The sequence below is a fragment of the Mustelus asterias genome, chromosome 27, assembly GCF_964213995.1.
Source record: "Mustelus asterias chromosome 27, sMusAst1.hap1.1, whole genome shotgun sequence".
In the NCBI taxonomy this organism is placed as follows: domain Eukaryota; kingdom Metazoa; phylum Chordata; class Chondrichthyes; order Carcharhiniformes; family Triakidae; genus Mustelus; species Mustelus asterias.
In genome coordinates this window covers 16,092,355-16,117,278 of record NC_135827.1, presented here as the reverse complement: position 1 = coordinate 16,117,278, position 24,924 = coordinate 16,092,355, and the positions used below count along the sequence as shown (strand labels likewise).

General features: G+C 45.4%; 1 long non-coding RNA gene across 1 annotated transcript in view; it reads right to left on the bottom strand.

Annotated features, from left to right (window-relative positions):
- Positions 1-24,924, bottom strand: part of LOC144479852 (uncharacterized) — a 48,694-nt gene that overhangs the window by 10,762 nt on the left and 13,008 nt on the right. The window contains exons 4-8 of the long non-coding RNA XR_013495581.1: positions 24,540-24,574; positions 21,187-21,237; positions 17,373-17,417; positions 14,981-15,052; positions 3,672-3,737 (exon numbers count right to left, since the gene is read on the bottom strand). This is a non-coding gene — a long non-coding RNA (uncharacterized LOC144479852). The remainder of the gene's footprint in view (positions 1-3,671; positions 3,738-14,980; positions 15,053-17,372; positions 17,418-21,186; positions 21,238-24,539; positions 24,575-24,924) is intronic.

The following is a 24,924-nucleotide window of genomic DNA, read 5'->3' as shown; positions in this document are numbered from 1 at the left end:
TTAATTCTAGATTTTGTTTTAAATTGAATTCAAATTCCACCATCTGCCATGGTGGGATTTGAACCCGGGTCCCCATTAGCTGAATTGTTGAATGAAATTTGTAGAAGGCCTTTCAGGAAAGTGGAAACTCTCACCTGGATCTGGACTGGCCTGTGTGACTTCAGTGCATGTAATGGTTGGCTATTATTGTCCTCTGTAGTGGTCTAACATTTGTAGAAGAGACTAGGATCAGAAGGCACAGCCTCAGAGAAAAGGGACAACTCAATCACCTGGCCTCCACAGCCTTCTGTGGCAATAAATTCCATAGATTCACCACCTTCTGGCTGAAGAAATTCCTCCTCATCTCTGTTCTTAAGTTGTCCCTTTTCTCTGAGGCTGTGTCTTCTGATCCTAGTCTCTTCTACAAACGTTAGACCACTACAGAGGACAATAATAGCCAATCATTACATGCACTGGAGTCACACAGGCCAGTCCAGATCCAGGTGAGAGCTTCCACTTTCCTGAAAGGCCTTAATTAAACAATCTGCTTTCTTTTGCAGATTTGCAGCACTAGACCCTTTTAAAACTAAAAAAAATCTTGGGAACTAGCCAAATGGAATTTGAATAGGTAACCTCTGCTTCACTATTCCAGTAAAACTCATATAGAATTAAGATTGTTTTTGTACCTTAACTGCTGATTGCGCTGCAGAAGACGCTCAACTTCGTCACCGTGATGGACCATCCCGAATGCACTGCAAAGAATAAAAGACATCATGGTCAGAAGCTGCAGTTTTAAAAAATAATTTAAAATTCAAAAATTCACTCAAGGAATGTTGTTGCCGCTGGCTAGGCCAGCATTTATTGCCCATCTCTAATTGTCCCTGAGAAGGCCAAGTACGGATTAAGAAAAGACTACCCAGACTCTTTAGGCCCATTCCAAACCCAGTTCCAGATACAGTCTGCCTTGTTAGGGATCCTACAATATTAATACAGTCTTGCAGCACTGATCAGTTCGTTACTGACTTATCACCGTGTTATGCTTCAGTGTTCAAGATCCCACAGTCCAAAGATGTGCAGGTTAGGTTGATTGACCATGCTAGGGCAGCACGGTGGCACAGCGGTTAACACTGCTGCCTCACAGCGCCAGGGCCCAGGTTCAATTCCCAGCTTGGGAAACTGTCTGTGTGGAGTTTGCACGTTCTCCCCGTGTCTGCGTGGGTTTCCTCCGGGTGCTCCGGTTTCCTCCCAAAGTCCAAAGATGTGCAGGTTAGATTGACTGGCCATGCTAAATTGCCCCTTTGTCAGGGGGTTAGTAGGGTAATTAAGTAGGGTTATGGGCATAGGGCCTGGGTGGGATTGTGGTCGGTGCAGACTCGATGGGCCGAATGGCCTCCTGCATAGAATCATAGAAACCCTACAGTGCAGAAAGAGGCCATTTGGCCCATCGAGTCTGCACCGACCACAATCCCACTCAGGCCCTATCCTCTTTTCCCTACATATTTACCCGCTAATCCCTCTAACCTACGCATCTCAGGACACTAAGGGGCAATTTTAGCATGGCCAATCAACCTAACCTGCACATCTTTGGACTGTGGGAGGAAACCAGAGCACCCGGAGGACACGAGAAGAACGTGCAAACTCCACACAGACAGTGACCCAAGCCGGGAATCGAACCCAGGTCCCTGGAGCTGTGAAGCAGCAGCGCTAACCACTGTGCTACCGTGCCGCCCTGTAGGGATTCTTTGATTCTATTCAATGGTCATCTGCCTGCTCTAACCAAACCCTCTATTTTCTCCGAGATAAAAGCAAAATACTGTGGATGCTGGAATCTGGAACAAAAACAGAAAATGCTCAGTAGGTGTGATAGTATCTGCTGAAAGAGAATAGAGCATTTAAGTTTCGATGACCCCTGAGATTTTCTAGTATTTTTGTTTCTTTATTTTCTCCAGTGATTGTTGGTTTTCGACCTTATGAGACATTATTATGCGCGCTTGCAGCATCATTGTCCGCATCTAGGATGAGAGGTCATAGTCTTAGGATAAGGGGTAGCAAACTTAAAACAGGTTGAGGAGAAACAACTTCTCCCAAAGGATTGTGAATCTGTGGAATTCTGTGGAAAGTGCGGTGGATGCTGGGACAGTGAGTAAATTTAAGGAGGAGTTAGACAGATTTTTAATTGGTAACGGGTTGAAGGGTTATGGGGAGAAGGCAGGAAAATGGGGATGAGGAGCATATCAGCCATGGCCTAATGGCGGAGTGGACTCGATGGGCCGAATGGCCTAATTCTTCTCCTATATCTCATGGTCTTATGACATGCAGATTCTTTTTGTTCTACCCAACTGTGGATTTATTTTTCCCTGGTTTGTTCTTTGGATTCAGTGCTTCTTTAGTGGTTTACATGCAACTCAATGTGTCCTTTTCTGCCACACTGACGACATTCAGGGTCTCTGCAACAGCATTCAGATGGATGGTGGACCAGGCTTTCTACAATTGTAACTTTCTCAGCTGCTTGCTACCAGGTGAATGACAGTGCATTGGGTTGAGTAAGGGGATTTTCTCTACATCTTTCTCCTGAAATATTGTTGGTCTATGGGGCAAGTGCATTCAGAAACTGCATTTTGAGATGATCCTGCTCCAGTATTTACGATTTTGCATCTCAATAATCAATGGAGGATATTGGGGAATTTCTTTTCCATGTTTGTACTCACCCTGCCATGGCTATACAGTGAGTTGTCCTCCTAATAGATACAATGAGTTGTCCTATAATATTGTGCTTTTTTATTCCTTCATGGGGCATGAGCGTCGCTGGCTGGTCAGTATTATTGCCCATTCCAAGATGCCCTTGAGAAAATAGTGGTGAGCTGCCAATTGAGTGGGCAGCTGAGAGTCAACCACATTGCTGTGTCTCTGGTGTCACATGTAGGCCAGGCTATGTAAGGACGGCAGATTTCCTTCCCTAAAGGACATTAGTGAACCAAATGGTTTTTGAAAACAATCGACAATGGTTCCATTGTCATCATTAGATTCTTAATTCTAGATTTTGTTTTAAATTGAATTCAAATTCCACCATCTGCCATGGTGGGATTTGAACCCGGGTCCCCATTAGCTGAATTGTTGAATGAAATTTGTAGAAGGCCTTTCAGGAAAGTGGAAACTCTCACCTGGATCTGGACTGGCCTGTGTGACTTCAGTGCATGTAATGGTTGGCTATTATTGTCCTCTGTAGTGGTCTAACATTTGTAGAAGAGACTAGGATCAGAAGGCACAGCCTCAGAGAAAAGGGACAACTCAATCACCTGGCCTCCACAGCCTTCTGTGGCAATAAATTCCATAGATTCACCACCTTCTGGCTGAAGAAATTCCTCCTCATCTCTGTTCTTAAGTTGTCCCTTTTCTCTGAGGCTGTGCCTTCTGATCCTAGTCTCTTCTACAAACGTTAGACCACTACAGAGGACAATAATAGCCAACCATTACATGCACTGGAGTCACACAGGCCAGTCCAGATCCAGGTGAGAGCTTCCACTTTCCTGAAAGGCCTTAATTAAACAATCTGCTTTCTTTTGCAGATTTGCAGCACGAGACCCTTTTAAAACTAAAAGAAATCTTGGGAACTAGCCAAATGGAATTTGAATAGGTAACCTCTGCTTCACTATTCCAGTAAAACTCATATAGAATTAAGATTGTTTTTGTACCTTAACTGCTGATTGCGCTGCAGAAGACGCTCAACTTCGTCACCGTGATGGACCATCCCGAATGCACTGCAAAGAATAAAAGACATCATGGTCAGAAGCTGCAGTTTTAAAAAATAATTTAAAATTCAAAAATTCACTCAAGGAATGTTGTTGCCGCTGGCTAGGCCAGCATTTATTGCCCATCTCTAATTGTCCCTGAGAAGGCCAAGAACGGATTAAGAAAAGACTATCCAGACTCTTTACGCCCATTCCAAACCCAGTTCCAGATACAGTCTGCCTTGTTAGGGATCCTACAATATTAATACAGTCTTGCAGCACTGATCAGTTCGTTACTGACTTATCACCGTGTTATGCTTCAGTGTTCAAGATCCCACAGTCCAAAGATGTGCAGGTTAGGTTGATTGACCATGCTAGGGCAGCACGGTGGCACAGCGGTTAACACTGCTGCCTCACAGCGCCAGGGCCCAGGTTCAATTCCCAGCTTGGGAAACTGTCTGTGTGGAGTTTGCACGTTCTCCCCGTGTCTGCGTGGGTTTCCTCCGGGTGCTCCGGTTTCCTCCCAAAGTCCAAAGATGTGCAGGTTAGATTGACTGGCCATGCTAAATTGCCCCTTTGTCAGGGGGTTAGTAGGGTTATGGGCATAGGGCCTGGGTGGGATTGTGGTCGGTGCAGACTCGATGGGCCGAATGGCCTCCTGCATAGAATCATAGAAACCCTACAGTGCAGAAAGAGGCCATTTGGCCCATCGAGTCTGCACCGACCACAATCCCACTCAGGCCCTATCCTCTTTTCCCTACATATTTACCCGCTAATCCCTCTAACCTACGCATCTCAGGACACTAAGGGGCAATTTTAGCATGGCCAATCAACCTAACCTGCACATCTTTGGACTGTGGGAGGAAACCAGAGCACCCGGAGGACACGAGAAGAACGTGCAAACTCCACACAGACAGTGACCCAAGCCGGGAATCGAACCCAGGTCCCTGGAGCTGTGAAGCAGCAGCGCTAACCACTGTGCTACCGTGCCGCCCTGTAGGGATTCTTTGATTCTATTCAATGGTCATCTGCCTGCTCTAACCAAACCCTCTATTTTCTCCGAGATAAAAGCAAAATACTGTGGATGCTGGAATCTGGAACAAAAACAGAAAATGCTCAGTAGGTGTGATAGTATCTGCTGAAAGAGAATAGAGCATTTAAGTTTCGATGACCCCTGAGATTTTCTAGTATTTTTGTTTCTTTATTTTCTCCAGTGATTGTTGGTTTTCGACCTTATGAGACATTATTATGCGCGCTTGCAGCATCATTGTCCGCATCTAGGATGAGAGGTCATAGTCTTAGGATAAGGGGTAGCAAACTTAAAACAGGTTGAGGAGAAACAACTTCTCCCAAAGGATTGTGAATCTGTGGAATTCTGTGGAAAGTGCGGTGGATGCTGGGACAGTGAGTAAATTTAAGGAGGAGTTAGACAGATTTTTAATTGGTAACGGGTTGAAGGGTTATGGGGAGAAGGCAGGAAAATGGGGATGAGGAGCATATCAGCCACGGCCTAATGGCGGAGTGGACTCGATGGGCCGAATGGCCTAATTCTGTTCCTACATCTTATGAATTTATAATCTCTAAATCAGTTCTGAATCTGGTGATTATTCAAGGGGGGCTTAGCCCAGTATAAGCTTCTTGCACTGAGTATGCTCCACATACCCACCACTTTTCTGTAGAAAATTAAATTTATCCAATCTCTTGTCTCATTTGGAGATAGCCAATGGTGTTTATCCCCATTAACACCCGAGTTATTTTCCAGTGCTGCTGTTGCTGCAGACTAAACTGAAACCAGCAGCACAGAAAACAAGGTAACATGAGTGCCAGAGATGGTGCAAATTGCCCAATGACAAGATAGATCAAACAGCTCATTGGTGTGCACTGAAAATTTTCAAGGTGGAGATCAATAGATTTTTGTTCAGTAAGGGTGACAAGATGGCTAGGGCGCTGGTGGTAGTAATGTCATTGGAGTAGTAATCCAGAGACCCAGGCTCATGTTCTGGGGACGTGGGCAGAATTCTGCCATCTGTGACTAGGTCCTGTGGCATGGACGGGGATGTTTCCCATTGCGGAGGGTGATGGGAAACCATGCCATATCTTCCAGCCCCAACGTCATTAACTTTATATACTGAGGTTTTGCGCCATCTTCCATGGTGGGACAGGCTTGATGGCACACACCTGCAGTCATATTCGGGTGCCATTTTTAAAAGTCCCCGGACAGTCACAATGTCAGGCCAAAATCAGAGAGATGTATGCAAGGACATCCACTGGCCCTGCTCCGAAATTCAGTGTTGCCTCTCTAGACATCCTTCTGGAACACATCAGCGGGGGGGTGCAAGAATGTGCTATACCCACCTGATGGGTGGAGGTGGCCAAGCAAGGGAAACAAACAATGCATGGGCACAGGTGGCCAGTGCTGTCAGTAGCCATAGGGTCCACAAGAGGTCAGTAACACCGTGCCAGAAGAGAGGAACAACCTTATTTGCTCTGCCAGGGTAAGTCTCATTGATAAGTTGCATTCGCCACAAAGACTCCAGTATGTTAGGGTACAAAGACCAGTGGCAATGGCATGTCCTGCCTCACAGCCCCACTTTAGTACATCCACACTGGAGTGACCACTGTGTCTCCTTCATCCTTAGCAGACATGGAACCTTGCACCCAGTGTAGGTGCAACTAGCAACCTCCACAAATCTGATGCACGTATGAGCCTTTTCCTTGCACATGGGTGTGCTTCGAGGAGCTGGTCCACACACTTCTGCCCAATTTGCAGAAATGATGACTTCCCACACAGATGTGAGGTTATTCACTTTGGAAGCAAAAACAAGGCGGTAAACAACCTGAATGGCTGAAAATTAGGAGGGTGAAAAGTTAGAGTGACATAATGAAAGCAATGGTAAAACACCTTCAATTCATCGTCAACACACAGTGGGCTATCTTATGAGGGGAGAAATGATCAATGAACCAAATTCCAATGCTCCAACTGATGTAACATGCAACTCCTCTCAAGCGTTCTCTTTTTTGAGCAGAAGAAGCTTTGTTACATAGAAACATAGAAGTTGGGAGCTGGAGGTCCTTCGAGCCTGCTCCGCCATTCATTACGATCATGGCTGATCGTCCAATTCAATAGCTTAATCCTGCTTTCATCCCATAACCTTTGATCCCATTCTCCCCAAGTGCTATATCTAGCCGCCTCTTGAATAAATTCAATGTTTTGGCATCAACTACTTCCTGTGTTAATGAATTCCACAGGCTCACCACTCTTTGGATGAAAAAATGTCTCCTCACCTCTGTCCTAAATGGTCTGCCCTAAATCCTCCGACGGTGACCCCTGGTTCTGGACTCCCCCACCATTGGGAATATCCTCCCTGTCTAGTCCTGTTAGAATTTTATAAATCTCTATGAGATCCCCCTCTCATTCGTCTGAACTCCAGCAAAAACAATCCTAACCTAGTCAATCTTTCCTCATACATCAGTCCACCCATCCCCGGAATCAGCCTGTCAAACCTTCACTGCACTCCCTCGAGAGAAAGAACATCCTTCTTCAGAAAAGGAGACTAAAACTGCACACAATATTCTAAATGTGGCCTCGCCAGGGCCTTATATAATCCCTGCTCCTGTACTCGAAATCTCTCGCAATGAAGGCCAACATGCCATTTGCCTTCTTTACCGCCTGCTGCACCTGCATACTTACCTTCAGCGACTGGTGCACAAGGACACCTAGGTCCCGCTGAAACAGGATTCTCCTCAGTGTCTCCTTCCTCACTCGGATCCTCTATGTCTGAACTGCTGAGGAATTGAATTGAAGCCAGATCATCACAGCTACTGCTTTCACTCTCAATCAGACTGTTTAGCCTGCTCTTCAGTGCTTTTCTCTTCTTGAGCACTTGCTGCCTGGGATCTCTCACTGTCTCACTCAGGCTTTTCCCTCTCCTAGTTTTGTAAGAGGGAGGTCGTGCCTTACAAATTTGGTGGTTTTTTGAGGAAGTGACAAAAACGGTTGATGAAGGAAGGGCCGTGGATGTCGTCTATATGGATTTCAGTAAGGCATTTGACAAAGTCCCACATGGCAGGTTGGTTAAGAAGGTTAAGGCTCATGGGATACAAGGAGAAGTGGCTAGGTGGGTGGAGAACTGGCTTGGCCATAGGAGACAGAGGGTAGTGGTCGAAGGGTCTTTTTCCGGCTGGAGGTCTGTGGCCAGTGGTGTTCCGCAGGGCTCTGTACTGGGACCTCTGCTATTTGTGATATATATAAATGATTTGGAAGAAGGTGTAACTGGTGTAATCAGCAAGTTTGCGGATGACACGAAGATGGCTGGAATTGAGGATAGCGAAGAGCATTGTCGGGCAATACAGCAGGATATAAATAGGCTGGAAAATTGGGCGGAGAGGTGGCAGATGGAGTTTAATCCGGATAAATGCGAAGTGATGCATTTTGGAAGAAATAATGTAGGGAGGAGTTATACAATAAATGGCAGAGTCATCAGGAGTATAGAAACACAGAGGGACCTAGGTGTGCAAGTCCACAAATCCTTGAAGGTGGCAACACAGGTGGAGAAGGTGGTGAAGAAGGCATATGGTATGCTTGCCTTTATAGGACGGGGTATAGAGTATAAAAGCTGGAGTCTGATGTTGCAGCTGTATAGAACGCTGGTTAGGCCACATTTGGAGTACTGCGTCCAGTTCTGGTCGCCGCACTACCAGAAGGATGTGGAGGCGTAAGAGAGAGTGCAGAGAAGGTTTACCAGGATGTTGCCTGGTATGGAGGGTCTTAGCTATGAGGAGAGATTGGGTAGACTGGGGTTGTTCTCCTTGGAAAGACGGAGAATGAGGGGAGATCTAATAGAGGTGTACAAGATTATGAAGGGTATAGATAGGGTGAACAGTGGGAAGCTTTTTCCCAGGTCGGAGGTGACGATCACGAGGGGTCACGGGCTCAAGTTGAGAGGGGCGAAGTATAACTCAGACATCAGAGGGACGTTTATTACACAGAGGGTGGTGGGGGCCTGGAATGCGCTGCCAAGTAGGGTGGTGGAGGCAGGCACGCTGACATCGTTTAAGACTTACCTGGATAGTCACATGAGCAGCCTGGGAATGGAGGGATACAAACGATTGGTCTAGTTGGACCAAGGAGCGGCACAGGCTTGGAGGGCCGAAGGGCCTGTTTCCTGTGCTGTACTGTTCTTTGTTCTTTGTTCTAATTTACAGCCATTCGGGTAGTAATCTACTGCCTTGTTTTTGCTTCCAAAGTGAATAACCTCACATCCAAATTATACTGCATCTGCCATTGATTTGCTCACTCACCCAACCTGTCCAGATCATTCTGAAGGATCTCTGCATCCTCATCACAGTTCACCCTCCCATCCAACTTGGTATCATCTGCAAACTTTGAGGTGTTACATTTTGTTTCCTCATCCAAATCATGAATATATATTGTGAATAGCTGGGGTCCCAGCACCGATTCCCGACTAGTTACTGTCTGCCAATTTAAAAAGGACCCATTAATTCCTAGTCTTTGTTTCCTCTCTGCCAACCAGTTTTCTATCCATCTCAATACACTTCCCCCAATCCCATGTGCTTTAATCTTGCACGATAGTCTCTTATGCGGGACTTTGTCAAACGCTTTCTGAAGGTCCAAATATTCCACATCGACTGGTTTCCCCTTTTCAACTCTACTAGTTACATCTTCAAAGAATTCCAACAGATTTGTCAAGCATGATTTCCCCTTCATAAATCCACGCTGACTCTGTCTGATCCTGCCACTGCTCTCTAAATGCTCTGCTATAAAGCCCTTGATAATGGATTTGAGAATTTTCCCCACTACCGATGTTAGACTTGCTGCTCTATAATTCCCTGTTTTCTCTCTACCTCCCTTTTTGAAAATTGGAGTGACATTAGCCACCCTTCAATCTGCAGGGACTGTTCCAGAGTCTATAGAATCCTGGAAGATGGCCACCTCAATGCATCCACTATTTCTAGAGCCACCTCCTTAAGTAGTCCCATCAATTTTCCCAGCACCATTTCTCTACTAATATTGATCTCCCTCAATTCTTCCCTCTCACTAAATCTTACATTCTCCAACATTTCAAGTATCTGATTTGTGTCCTCTTTTGTGAAGACAGAACCAAAGTTTGTATTCAGTTGCTCAGCCATTTCTTTGTCCTCTGTTATACAATCCCCCGTTTCTGTCTGTTGGAGACCTACATTTGTCTTCACCAACCTCTTTTTCTTCACCTATCTATAGAAACTATTAGTGTCAGTCTTTATGTTCCCTGCAAGCCTACGTTCGTACTGAACTTTCCCCTTCTTAATCAATCCTTCGGTCCTCCTTTGCTGAATTCTAAACTGCTCCCAATCTTCAGACCTATTACTTTTTTTGGCCAATCTGTATGCTTCCTTGGATTGGATACTATCTAATTTTGTTTGTAAGTCATGGATTGACCCTCTTACCCATTTTGCTTTTGTGTCAGGCAGGAATAAACAGTTGCTGCAGTTCCCCCATGCTTTCCTTGAATGTTTGCCATTGTCTATCCACTGTCATCCCTTTAAGTAACTCTCTCCAATCTAGCAAGGCCAACTCATGCCTCATACCCTCATAGTTTCCTTTATTAAGATTCAGCACCTTAGTCTCTGAATCAATTACTTCACTCTCCATCTTGATAAAAAAATTCTATCATGTTATGGTCGCTCATCCCCAAGGGAAGGAGCAGCGCTCCGAAAGCTTGTGCTACCAAATAAACCTGTTGGACTTTAACTTGGTGTTGTGAGACTACTTACTGTGCCTACCCCAGTCCAACGCCGGCAACACCACATCACAGCTAAATTGGCAATGATTCCATTCTCAGTACACAGTACCCAGTCTAAGATGGGCTGCTCTCTAGTTGGTTCCTCCACATATTGGTCCCGTACACACTCCAATAATTCCTTTTCTACGGCATTGTGGCTAATTTGATTTGCCCAATGTGCAGATTAAAATCACCCATGATAATCCTTATTCCCTTATCACATGCATCTCTAATTTCGTGTTTAATGCCATTCCGAACATCATCACTGCAGTTTGGGGGTCTATATATGACGCCCACAAATTTTTTTTGCCGCTTGGTATTTCTCAATTCTATCCATACAGACTCCACATTGTCAGAGCTAATATCCTCTCTCACTATTGTGTTAATTTCCTCTTTAACCAGCAGTGCCCCTCCACCACCTTTTCCTTTATGCCTGTCTTTCCTAAATACTGAGTACCCTGGGACATTCAGTTCCCATCCCTGGTCACCCTGCAGCCATGTTTCCATAATCCCATTTATATCGTACCCATTTATATCTGCGCGATTACCTCATCGACTTTATTGCAAATACTCCGTGCATTAAGGCACAGAGCCTTTAAGCTTGTCTTTTTAACATTGTTTGTCTCACTCCCAATATTTTTCTCTATAGCCCTGTTTGAATTTTGTCCTTGGTTTCTCTGCCTATCACTTTTCTTATTCCCTTTTCGACCTTTTGTTTTTGTCCTTGCTCCCTCCTTCTCTGACTCCTTACATAGGTTCCCACCCCCCAGCATATTAGTTTAAACCCTCCCCAACCACTCTAGCAAACAGTCCCCCAAGGACATCAGTCCCTGTCCTGTCTAGGTGTAACTCGTCCAATTTGTACAGGTCCCACCTCCCCCAGAATTGGTCACAATGCCCCAGGAATCTGAAACCCTCCCCCTGACACCATCGCTTCAGCCACATATTCACCCGATACATCATTTCATTTATACTCTGACGAGCACGTGACGACGGTAGTAATCCTGAGATCAGTACCTTTGAGGTCTGATTTCTTGACTCTTCCTAGCTCCCTGTACTCTGCTTTTAGGACCTCATTCTTTTTTTACCTATGTCCTTTGTACCAATGTGTACCACGACCTCTGGCTGTTCACCCTCCCCCTTCAGAATATCCTGTACCCGCTCCGAGACATCCTTGACCCTAGCACCAGGGAGGCAACATACCATCCTGGAGTCGTACAATTGCACAGAAAGGGAGAAGACTGGGGCCAGAAGGGGGAGGGGTAGTTGGAACCTTTCTTGAGGGCTCTGACTGAATTTTAAGAGAGGGCATCAGAGCTCGCGAGAGTGGACCAACAGAGCTATTGGCATTGGGAGCTTGACATTGGCCATCCACCTTGTAAAGGATTCATCCATTCAATGCAAACCCAAGGGTCGACTATGCCTCCATGTTGGAGGCAGCTGATGCTGTCATTTGCAATTTCCCATCTCACTTACAGGTGCCTTGAGGAAGCGACCAAGGCCCGAGGAGGAGGAGAGCTCCCTATCAAACTATGGCCTCAGCCCAGAGATGACCAAGGATGGAGCAGAAGAGGAGAGCTCCGCACCTGTAGAGGCATCACAGTAATCACTTGCACCCTCCACCAGCTCAGGAAAACACACCTCAGTGGGTATTAGTGCTAATTCAGGAAGAGTCTCCCAATCTGGTGATCATCACACGGATGCGAGTCCACAGCGACAGGAGGCAGGTTTAGCTGAGCTCTCCAGTTGTTGGAGGACTGCTCAGGAAAAGGCATCTGTGAGCTCAGATTCCGATGACAAGCCTTTATAATTGACCTTCCAACTAAAGTCAGCAAGAAGTGGGGCAACACCCGGCAGAGCTGCTGGAAGCCCTCAACAGAGTGACACACGAGTCGGAGGACTCTGTCTGCCTGATCTCTGATGAAGTGATGCCATCAGAAGCGTCCATGGGGAGAATGGCGGACATCATGGAGACACTGGTCCAGCAGAATGCCCAGTTTCTGCAGGAGATGCCCACAAGCAGGCTTGCCTGCTGCAGATGCCAGAGCCGCATCCAGAAGAGGCCACGTAAAATCAAGATATTTTGAACACAAGTGTTTGTGTGTCAAACATATTTACCGTCACTAAATAATGACCAGTGTGTCTTTCAGTGTCATTACATAGGCTTCGTGAGCCCTCCCACCACCCCCTCCTACCACACAGAGACCCTACCAGTGACTTCGGAAGGAGAGGGGTCCGGCAGGACCGTTCACAGCCTTGGATAACCACGTCCCCCTCTCCACACACACACACATACACACACACATACAAATCCTTCATCCATCTCACTCACCTGACTTACCTGAGCTTTTTCAGTGTTGCCTGCTGAGGTTCTCTTTAAGCTGTCCAGCTGAGCTAGCCTGCGTCTCCGCCCACCCACTCCCATGCAGCAGCTGTGCCCATCTGACACGTGGCTCCAATCACTTTTGATTTCAGAAAGATGGTAAAAGTAAAGCTCTCGATCAGTTCCCCCCTCCTTTCCCCTCCCATAAGGGCACCTATGTCCTTATTGCCCATCACTATCACCTACTCCAACCACCCCCAACATCAGCATAACCTTTGACCTCCCCTCCACTACCCTTCAAACTGAACCCTTCTCCTTCACCAATGTCCAGGTGAATGTGCATATTCCTAACCTTCCCAAACATTCCGACCCCATCCACATTGACCTCCTCCTTCCCACCCCAGAGTCCGTGTCTGCCTCTCGATGGTTCCCCATTCAAGCCTCACCTCCCCTTCTACCGCTATCAATGTACTCTTGCCTTCCTACCCTACCAGCTCCCTCTGCCCCCTGACACTCACCATTCCAACATACCGAGCCCACCCTCAGTTCACTCCCCATGGGGCAGTGATCGATTCCACAAACCCTTCCCTTGCAAGATCACCTGGACATTCCGTCAACTCCCCTCCATCCCCCCCCCCCCGCAACCCTCCTCAGAATTCCCTCCGTTATTCCTTCCTCCCCTGTTGCACCTACCTCCGCATTCTGATTGAACGGTAAAGAGCGGCTTGAGGGGAGAACAGCTTACAACTACTTATGTGCTCCTTAAGGTGGCTTTCCTGTCACTGCGTGGAACTTTCCCACCTGTGTGGAAAGGTAGAACACCTTGGGAAAGGATAAACTGGAGAATAAATGCTGCAGCAAGGCACCAGTGCCCCCACTGCAACACTGGCCCCCTCTGGTTTTCCTGTGCTTTTGAAACTGATTGACATTTTAACCAGGACCTTAAACACTTCAGGAAGCTCATACAATTCAGAAAGATTCTCTTATGTTTCTTACAGCAGGCTAAGTCTCAGATTCATTCTCTGCAATTGATCAAACGCTTCATAGCAGCAAATTGTACCAAGAAAGCAGCCACTTTTAGAAACCAAAACACACATTCAAGTATAGTTAGAGAATAGGCACAGGCACCAAGACAGATAAGCAGCATTGTGTTTTCTGGAGAGGTTGCAGGCGATTTACCAGAATATGATTTACTCAAGGGAGGAAGACGAGAGAAACTGGGATTATTTTCCTTATAGCGGAAACGTTTAAGAGGGAATTTAACAGAGGAGTTCAAAGATATGAGGGGCTTTAAACGAGTAAATAAGGATGAACTGTTTCCACAGACAGAAGGGTCAACAACCAGAAAATTGGCATAAGGGGAAGATGCGATTTTTTATTTCGCGTGAGCTATCATCATCTGGTGGATTTTTGATTTGATTTATGATTATCACATGTATTAACATACAGTGAAAAGTATTGTTTCTTGCACACTATGCAGACAAAGCATACTGTTCATAGAGAAGGAAAGGAGAGAGTGCAGAATGTAGTGTTACAGTCATAGCTAGGGTATAGAGAAAGATCAACTTAATGCAAGGTAGGTCCATTCAAAAGTCTGACAGCAGCAGGGAAGAAGCTGTTCTTGAGTCGGTTGGCATGTGACTTCAGACTTTTGTATCCTTTTCCCGATGGAAGAAGGTGGAAAAGAGAATGTCCGGAAGCAGATGAACGCTAACTTCTCAAAATTGATAAATAGATATAAATATATACCAGAAGAGAGGATAACATTACAAGGCTCCGGAGAGAGCAAGTAAGTGTGACTAATTGATAACTGGTTCAAAGAGCCTGGCTGGCTTTAGAGATTCGCATTCTAATCAGTATTCTGTAACTTGATTTCTGTGTCTGTGCACTGTTTGAGAGCAGATATCCACTCCATCTGACGAAGGAGCAGTGCTCCGAAAGCTTTTGGTATTTGCTACCAAATAAACCTGTTGGACTTTAACCTGGTGTTGTGAGACTTTTTACTGTGCTTACCCCAGTCCAACGCCGGCATCTTCACATCAAAGAGCTGACACAGACATAATAGTCCGGCACATACACATAGACAAGTACAGTTAGCAGGAGACAGCAAGATAGTCAGACAAAGGCAGCTATATCTTTAGCTGGTAACAACAGAGAATGTCACCTACCGTTGGGAGGAGTTGGAGTTTTGGTTGCTATCTTGGTTGGGGTCCATCTCGGAGTTAGTTTTGTTGCAAAGCCTGCCAAAAAAGCCAACCAATGCTCATTACACATCCAAATAGGGTTCATAACCTCAATGCTGCTTAATAACAAAGGGTTTTATATAAATAATTTCCAAAGAAAATACAAAGACAATATTTGGATAGTTTAGATTACAGGTATAAATGCAGGATTAGACTGCCTGAATTTGTGGTCTGGTATCAGACATTTTTTTCACTGGTTCTTCAATGGCTCATGAGCAAATCGTGAGAGGAATGAGTACCCACCTGTTCAGTGGAGTTGTTTTCAATCACTAACCTGCATTTATATAGCACACTTCACATTCTCAGGAAGTCCAAAGTGCTTTACAGCTAATGAGTAACTGTTGTGATGTGTGTGTGTCAGCCAATCTGTGCACAGCAAGGTTCCACAAACATCATAGAACAGTACAGCACAGTACAGGCCCTTCGGCCCTCGATGTTATGCCGAGCTTTGTCTGAAACCAAGATCAGGCTATCCCACTCCCTATCATTCTGGTGTGCTCCATGTGCCTATTCAATAACCGCTTGAAAGTTCCTAAAGTGTCCGACTCCACTATCACAGCAGGCAGTCCATTCCACACCCCAACCACTCTCTGAGTAAAGAACCTACCTTGGACATCCTTCCTATATCTCCCACCATGAACCTTATAGTTATGCCCCCTAGTAACAGCTACATTCACCCGAGGAAATAGTCTCTGAACGTCCACTCTATCTATCCCCCTCATCATCTTATAAACCTCTATTAAGTCGCCTCTCATCCTCCTCCACTCTAAAGAGAAAAGCCCTAGCTCCCTCAACCTTTCCTCATAAGACCTACCCTCCAAACCAGGCAGCATCCTGGTAAATCTCCTGTGCACTCTCTCCAATGCTTCCACATCCTTCGTATAGTGAGGTGACCAGAACTGCACACAATATTCCAAATGTGGTCTCACCAAGGTCCTGTACAGTTGCAGCATAACCCAACGGCTCTTAAACTCAAACCCCCCGTTAATAAACGCTAACACACTATCGGCCTTCTTCACGGCTCTATCCACTTGAGTGGCAACCTTTAGTGATCTGTGGATATGAACCCCAAGATCTCTCTGTTCCTCCACATTCCTCAGAACTCTGCCGTTGACCCTGTAATCCGCATTCAAATTAGTCCTACCAAAATGAATCACCTCGCACTTATCAGTGTTAAACTCTATCTGCCATTTTTCGGCCCAGCTCTGCATCCTATCAATGTCACTAATCCTATCAGTGAAACAATGCTCAAAGCCTTTTTCAGTGATGTTTTCTCATGATGCCAGATAGCAGTTTTAGGAAGATGGTAGGATTCCCCCATCTTTCTACAAATAGTGCCAATGGGTCTTTACGATCACCCGAGAGGGCAAACAGGACATTTTCATCCAAAGCACAGCACCACCAGCAGTGGAATGCTCCACCTGCATTGCACCAAGGTGCCGGCCTGGTTTTTTAAAAATTAATTTGTGGGACTTGAGCGTCCCACATGGATTGCCCATCATTAGTTGCCCTTGAGAAGATGGTGTGAGCTGCCTTCTCGAGCGATTGGTACAACTGCAAGTCTTGTCAGGCCATTTCAGAAGGCAGTTGAGAGTCAACCACATTGCTATGGCTCTAGAATCACATGGAGGCCAGACCAGGTAAGGGCAGATTTCCTTCCCTAAAGGACATTAGTGAACCAGATGTGTCTTTCCAACAATTGACAATGGTTTCATGGTCATCAGTAGATTCTTAATTCCGCATATTTTTTTTATTGAATTCAAATTCCATCATCTGCCGTGGCGGGATTCGAACCCGGGTCCTCAGAACATTAGCTGAGTTTCTGGATTAATAGTCTAGCGATAATACCACCAGGCCATCACTTCCCCTGTACCCAAAGTTGTGGAATGGAACTTGAACCCATGACCTTCTGATTAAAGAGTGATTGCTGTCACTGAGAACTTTGAGATGTCCTGAGGTTGTGAAAGATGCTACCCAAATCTAATCTTTGATTCTTTCCTTTCCTAATGCTAATGCGCTCATTTCCTTTTACCGCGACTCGTGTATTCTGTGAAGTCTACTTTCATGTCGGTCAATGTATTCCCGCCAGGATCATTCATCAGTTTTTTCAGTCTAGGGCAATATTGTTAAGGCATTTTGTACAATAATTTGTTGCAACTGCTCATGTTCAACTTCTGACTATATTGTATATCTGTCCCTGAGTGATCCGATAGGGTTATCATTTCTTCAAAGTGTGTTTATTGTACATATGTTTCACTATGTATGTGGTGTGTGTGCCCTTGCCGTTATTAGAGACAAACACAATTATTATACTCACCTAAGGCTAAACTTCAGCATCGTAATGAATTTTCCAAAATTGTTCCTGTAATTATTAGAGTGGACAGGATATGAAGAACCAGAATAGTACATTGAAAATGATAGCCTTAAATAGCTTTTGGTTGCTTAACGTTAAACAAGGCAAGTGGGAAACCCACTGGATTTTTTATTAGTATTAGTGTCAAATTTGTGCACATTCAACTTATCCATATCTCTTCGCAGACTCATTGGGCGTGATCTTAGTAGCTTGCCGCGCCTGCTGTTCAGCACAGCAAACTGGAAACATAGCGTAAGGGGCCAAAAATCCCTTCCCAGCCCCACTTTACTGGCAACAATGGCTTCAGCCTGGATCTCCGTATCATTTAGTGAGTCCGGCACGGCTGCTTTCCCCCTCCTCAATGCCTCCACTTCACCGGCAAGATGTCACAAATCACTATTGGTCTCCACCATAGGACACCAGGCAGCAAGGCCGTGCCAGGAGGATTAGGAGCCATTAAGGCAATGCCCCATCAAACAGTGCCTGCCTGGTACCGCCTCCCTGGCACACTGGCAGTGCCCACCTGGCACACTAGTAGTGCCGGTTGGGCACCATATGTATGCCAGGGCAGTGCCAAGATCATCTAAGTGGGGGTGGGGCTGTGACAGAGGAGCTATGCACTCTGATGGGTGCCTATGTACAGAGGGCCTATGCAGCTGGGATTGTTCAGGGGTCGATTGCAGTAAATGGCAGAACCCTTAGGAGTATTATACAATAAATGGCAGAACCCTTAGGACCCTTAGAACCCTTAGGAGTATTGATAGGCAAAGGGATCTGGGTGTACAGGTACACAGGTCACTGAAAGTGGCAATGCAGGTGGAGAAGGTAGTCAAAAAGGCATACGGCATGCTTGCCTTCATCAGCCGGGGTATTGAGTTTAAAAATTGGCAAGTCATGTTGACACTTTATAGAACCTTAGTGAGGCCGCACTTGGAATATAGTGTTCAATTCTGGTCGCCACACTACCAGAAGGATGTGGAGGCTTTGGAGAGGGTACAGAAAAGATTTGCCTGGTATGGAGGGCATTAGCGATGAGGAGAGGTTGGAGAAACTTGGTTTGTTCTCACTGGAGCGACGGAGGTTGAGGGGAGACCTGATAGAAATCTCCAAGATTATGAGAGACATGGACAGAGTGGATAGTCAGAAGCTTTTTCCCAGGGTAGAAGAGTCAATTACTAACAATTCCATTTCTACAAAGTCTCATCAAAAATGAAATCCATCCATTTGGGTCCACGATGATATAGGTTTAAGGTGCGAGGGGCAAGTTTTAAAAGAGATGTACGAGGCAGATTTTTTACACAGAGAGTGGTGGGTGCCTGGAACTCGTTGCCGAGGGAGGTAGTGGAAGCGGATACGGTAGTGACTTTTAAGGGGCGAATGAGGTGGGAATAGAGGGATATGGTCCCCCGGAAGCGTAGGGGGTTTTAGTTAAGTCAGGCAGCATGGTCGGTGCAGGCTTGGAGGGCCGAAGGGCCTGTTCCTGTGCTGTAATTTTCTTTGTTCTTTGTTCTTCTTTGAAGGGGCTGATGGCGGGCGGGGGGGGGGGGGGGGGGGGGGTCAAGTCGGGGCTCTGCTCGGGGACCAATCGGGAGGGCCCTAATGTCCCAATGCCAATGACCCCATGTCAGTGTGGCGGCTGACAATGCCACCGATAAAGGGCAAGGTGGTGGGAGTTGGTCTCCAGTTCACTGGCAGATTGGAGTGTCCTGTGGAATGGTGGCCGCGCGCTCTGAAGCTGGATTCACCGGCATGCAGAGCTCCACCCCCCCCTCCCCCTCCTCCAGACTGGCGCAAAGCTCCCAGCTGTCAAAAAAAATGATTGGAAGATTGCAGTGCAAAGCTTGTCGAAAAGACCAGTGCGGAAGACTCCTGTTTCCTCGCTGTTATCACTCTTGGAATTTCTTTGAGAAAATTCCACCCATTATGTCCTCTTCACAACATATTCACCTCCCTATCTGTGTGGCATCTGCAAGTTTAACAACCTAACATCCAGCCCCTTTGTCCAAATTATTGATTATAGATTGTAAATCGTTGAGGCCCCTGCACTGATCTCTGCGACACTTGGTGAGTTATATCTTGCTAACCCCAGAATGACCCATTTGTCCCTACTCTCTGCTTTCTATTGGTTAACCAATCCTCTATCCATGTTAATATGTTTCCCCCAGACTATGATCTCTTGCTTTGAAAAGTAACACTTTCCTGCTTTCTGCCTCCATTCTTTCTTAAATTCACAGTTTTCCAATCGGTTGAGACTTTTGCAGAACCTAGGGAATTTTTGAAAATTAAAACCAATACCTACTATCTCAACACTATGATCCTAGGATGAAGTCCATCAGGACCTAGAACCTGTCAGCCTTTAGTTTAAATAATTTTCTCAGTACCCTTAGTGATTTTAATTGTTCTTTCTTCCCTTTCACCTCTTAGAATCATAGAATAGAATCATAGAATCCCTACAGTGCATTCTGCCCATTGAGTCTGCACCAACAACAATCCCACCCAGGCCCTATCCCACATATTTACTCTGCTAATCCCTCTGACACCAAGGAGCAATTTTAGCATGGCCAATCAACCTAACCCACACATTTTTGGACTGTGGGAGGAAACCGGAGCACCCGGAGGAAACCCACGCAGACACAGGGAGAATTTGGGGCGGCACGGTAGCACAGTGGTTAGCACTGCTGCTTCACAGCTCCAGGGACCTGGGTTCGATTCCCGGCTTGGGTCACTGTCTGTGTGGAGTTTGCACATTCTCCTCGTGTCTGCGTGGGTTTCCTCCGGGTGCTCTGGTTTCCTCCCACAGTCCAAAGATGTGCGGGTTAGGTTGATTGGCTATGCTAAAAATTGCCCTTAGTGTCCTGAGATGTGTAGGTTAGAGGAATTAGTGGGAAATATGTAGGGATATGGGGGTAGGGCCTGGGTGGGATTGTGGTCGGTGCAGACTCGATGGGCCGACTGGCCTTTTTCTGTACTGTAGGGTTTCTATGATTTCTATGTGCAATCTCCACATGGTCACCCAAGCCGGGAATCAAACACAGGTCCCTGGCGCTGTGAGGTAGCATTGCTAACCACTGTGCCACCGCGCCGCCCCATAATTGATTTACAATTATTTCTGTGATGTTATTTGTAGTTTCTACAATGAAGCCAGATACAAAATATCGGTTCAGTGTATCCTCCATTTCCTTATTTCCCAATATTAATTCTCCATACTCTCTTGGAGGACTAATGCTCACCATAATTACTCTTTTCCTTTTTAAATACCTGTAAGAACGCTTAACTATCTGTTTTAATGATTCTAGCTAGCTTTCCTATACTTTTTAAAGTTGAAGTTTATTTATTAGTGTCACATGTAGGCTTACATTAACACTGCAAAGAAGTTACTGTGAAAATCCCCTAGTTGCCACACTCTGGCACCTGTTTGGGTACACTGAGGGAGAATTTAGCATGGCCAATGCACTTCACTAGCATGTCTTTCGAACTGTGGGAGGAAACCGGAGCACCCGGAGGAAATCCACGCAGACACGCGGAGAACATGCAAATTGCGCACAGACAGTGACCCAAGCCAGGAATTGAACCTGGGTTCCTGGTGCTGTGAAGGAGCAATGCTAACCACTGTGCCACCGTGCCACCCATTGTAATTTCCCTCTCTACTTTTGGTCATTCTTCACTCATTTTTATATTCTGAGTAAAATATTGAAATAGGTTCATTGAAGTGCTTCCCACACATAGAATTATCTTGGGATTATATGGGAATAAAGAGGCAAGTGAGTCCAATACTTACCCAATTTGCATTGCTGAGTTGCCATAGACAGTTTCTTGTTGAATACAATTGCTGAAAAACAATGGAAAGGATATCACACTATGTAAACCAAAGAACTGTGAGTCAGTCATAGATTCGATGCACAAGATAACTTAGGTGTGACTAGGATCTCCATCCTGAAACCATTTCATTCCTTTCCACAATTGACATCCTTACCAAAAGTAATGAAGTCTGAAAGAGCCCACATTGTCCCACTCTGATAGTTCTCTACGGTTGTGCTGTTCCCATGAGTATTTTATGTAACTAGTCGCAGCTGAACTCACATGTTAGCTCTCCTAAAAGTTCATTTATGTGGCATGTAGGCGTCACTGGCTGGGCTCATCCCTAATTGCCCTTGAATGAATTACTAGGCCATTACAGAGGGCATTTAAGAGTCAACCACATTGACGCAGATCTGGAGTCTCATGTAGGCCAGATAAGGTAAGGACAGCAGCTTTCCTTCCCTAAAGAGCATTTGTGAGCCAGATGGGTTTTTCCGACAGTCAACAATGGTTTCATGGTCATCATTAATTTTTTAATTCCAGATTTCTTTTTATTGAATTCAAATTCCACCATCTGCCGTGGTGGGATTTGAACCTGGGTTCCCAGAGCATTACCTGGGTCTCTGGGTTACTAGTCCAGCGACAATACCCCTACACCACTGCCTGGCCCAGAATGTGAAACAACTGCGCTTCTTTTTGAAAGCTTATTTCCTCTTCACAGCACAATTTGGGAGATCATATGGGAGTTAGATGTGGTCACTCAGTGATTGTAACCAGGCTGGTCACAGACCCTGTTCAATTTTAACTATTCCAACGTACTCCTGTCTGGTCTCCCCCATTCTATCTATCCTCTGCAAACATGAGGTAATTCAAAACTCTGCTGTCCTAAGTCTTGTTCACCTATCACCCCCTGTGCTCACTGAATTACATCGATTCCTGGCCAAGGAATGTCTTGTTTTTAAATTTCTCATTTCAAATTCTTTCATGACCTTCCTAACCCTTCCAGCACCATAACCCTCCAAGATCTCTGTATTCCTCTAATTCTGGCCCCTTAAGAATCCATTTATCCTCTTAAGTGTTGATGGCATGCCTTCAGTTGCCTGGGTTCCAAGCTCAGCTTCTGTCTACCTTGCTTGCATGAACAGACTGGGAATAGAGGGATACAAACGGATGGTCTAGTTAGGAACACATGATCGGTGCAGGCTTGGAGGGCCGAAGGGCCTCTTCCTGTGCTGTATTGTTCTTTGTTCTCTTTGTTCTTTGTTCTTTCCTCTTTTGACAACACTGCTTAAAACCTCCAGGTTGGACCAACCTATGACCTAATATTTTCTTGTGTGACCCGGTATTATAATTTTGTTTTATATTGCACCTGTGAAACGCATTGGGGCATTTTATGTTAAAGGTGCTACATAAATCTATGTTGTTGTTGTTTGACATCACATTCTCTCCTCTGCCAGCACCTGTCATCTGTCCAAGGTTACTTCTGCATTTTGTCTTCCTGAACAAAATTCTACCTTGCCTCATTATCTCCTCTGATTTCAAATGAAAGTATCCATTGCTTGATTTTCTATTAGATATCATTCCTCAACAGCTGCAAACTCTTTATAAATCTAAGATTTGGACGATGCTCCTATCTTATTACAGACCTTTCTACTAACTCCCATCTTGCTCCTTGGCAGAATACAAAAACAGGCTGAAGACATTAACTGTGTTACTCTGTCCACATATGCAGCAAGACCAGCTGAGTATTTCCAATGCTTGCTGTTTTCATGCAGGAATGAACTATCTGACCTCTCTTCAACCTCCATCATCTATCCAATATCTCTCTCCCTCTTTCCTTCCATATAAAGTTTTTAAAGTTTATTTATTAGCGTCACAAGTAGGCTTACATTAACACTGCAATGAAGTTACTGTGAAAATCCCCTAGTCGCCACACTCCGGCGCCCGTTCGGGTAAACTGAGGGAGAATTTAGCATGGCCAATGCACCCTAACCAGCACGTCTTTCGGACCGTGGGAGAAAACCGGAGCACCCGGAGGAAACCCACGCAGACACTCGGGAGATCGTGCAAACTCCGCAGTGACCCAAGCCAGGAATCGAACCTGGGTTTCTGGCGCTGTATGACAGCAGTCCACTGTGCCGCTCTATATGGATGCAGATGTAACTCTTCTTTTAAAAAGGGTATTCCAGGTCTTTCTCCAGCATTTTGTTGCAGCCAGTTACCACAGTAGCAAAATATACTGATCCTCTTAGACACACAGTTCAGGCATGTGAAATCAAACATCTAAATTTCCCGCAGGAGTTTTCAAAGGTAACTTTGCCAAATATCCACCAAATGGAGTCAACCCGTTTATGGATCAGAGGAAAGGGCACAAATAGAGTGCAAACGAGAGAGAGCAAGAGAATAAGAACATGGGAGAGAGAGGGAGAACAAGAGCGAGAGAGAGGGAACGAGAGTGAGAACACGAGAATGAGAGAGAGGGAGAACACAAGAGGGAGAGCAGGAGAGAAAGGGAACAGGAGAGAGAGAGAGGACATTAAAAGGGGAGGACACAAAGCAACGAGAGTTTGAGAACACAAAGGAGAATGAGAACATGAGAGAGGAGAACACGAGAAGGAACAAGAGCACGAGAAGGAGAAGATCAGAGAAGGGGGTATGAGAAAGAGAAGACAAGAGGAAACAAAAAGAGTGAGAACGAGAACACGCAAGAGGGAAAATTAGAGAATACAAACCAAACAATATGAACAAGAGTTGAAAGAGATAGAAATGCAAATCACTTTTATTTTCCCTTATCCATTTTGCTGATTGTCCAATCCAGAAGTATGTTGCATCAGCCTGGGAGCAAACATGAGATTAAATGAAGGAAAGAAATCAATGTACAATTCAGCAGATAGCATTGCCATAAGCATGCTATCATTGTATTTACTGCTTTATGCTGCCAATAGGTTTACAGATTTGAGCAGATCTGTTTCTTGGGAACAGTTGGGGTTCCCACAATTGTAAAGCTGGGCTCCTGATCTTCTGGTCTCCGGGACCTTTCTGCTATTGATGGCCAAGTAGTGGGTGAGAGGTTAGCAATGGCCAGCCTCAGAGACCGATCGTGTCTGTGGTTTTGAGCAGAGCCATGGCGGAAATGAAGGGCAAGAAACCAGAGGACGTAGTTCACATTTGTGTTTGCTTACAGTGTACATGTCCATGCACAGCACCACCAGTGACATGCAGGAAAAAAATAAATACGATATATGGAATAGTATATTCCTGCCCAGCACAACTGAAAAAAATAAATAAATCAAAGGGTGAAAAAGTTTGTTAAATATGTGAATTATCTGTTACCTTGCCTGGGCCTCCTCTTCATCTGAGGAACTTTCCTGTGGAACAAAATATAAAAAATATGATCTTGCAAGTCAGAAATTCTTTGAGGATGTGGCTAGTAGACTTGATGTGGTGGGGGCCAGTGGATGTGGTTTATTTGGACTTTCAGGAGGCTTTCGACAAGGTCTACATAAGAGCGTAGCATGTAAAATTAAAACGCATGGGATTGGGAGTAGTGTATTCAGATGGATAGAAAACTGGTTGGCAGACAAAACAAAGAATAGGAATAAACAGGTCATTTTCCGAATGGTAGGCAGTAACCAACGGGGTACTGCAGGGATCGGTGCTAGGACAACAGCTATTCACAATATATATTAATGATTTAGATGAGAGAACTAAATGTATT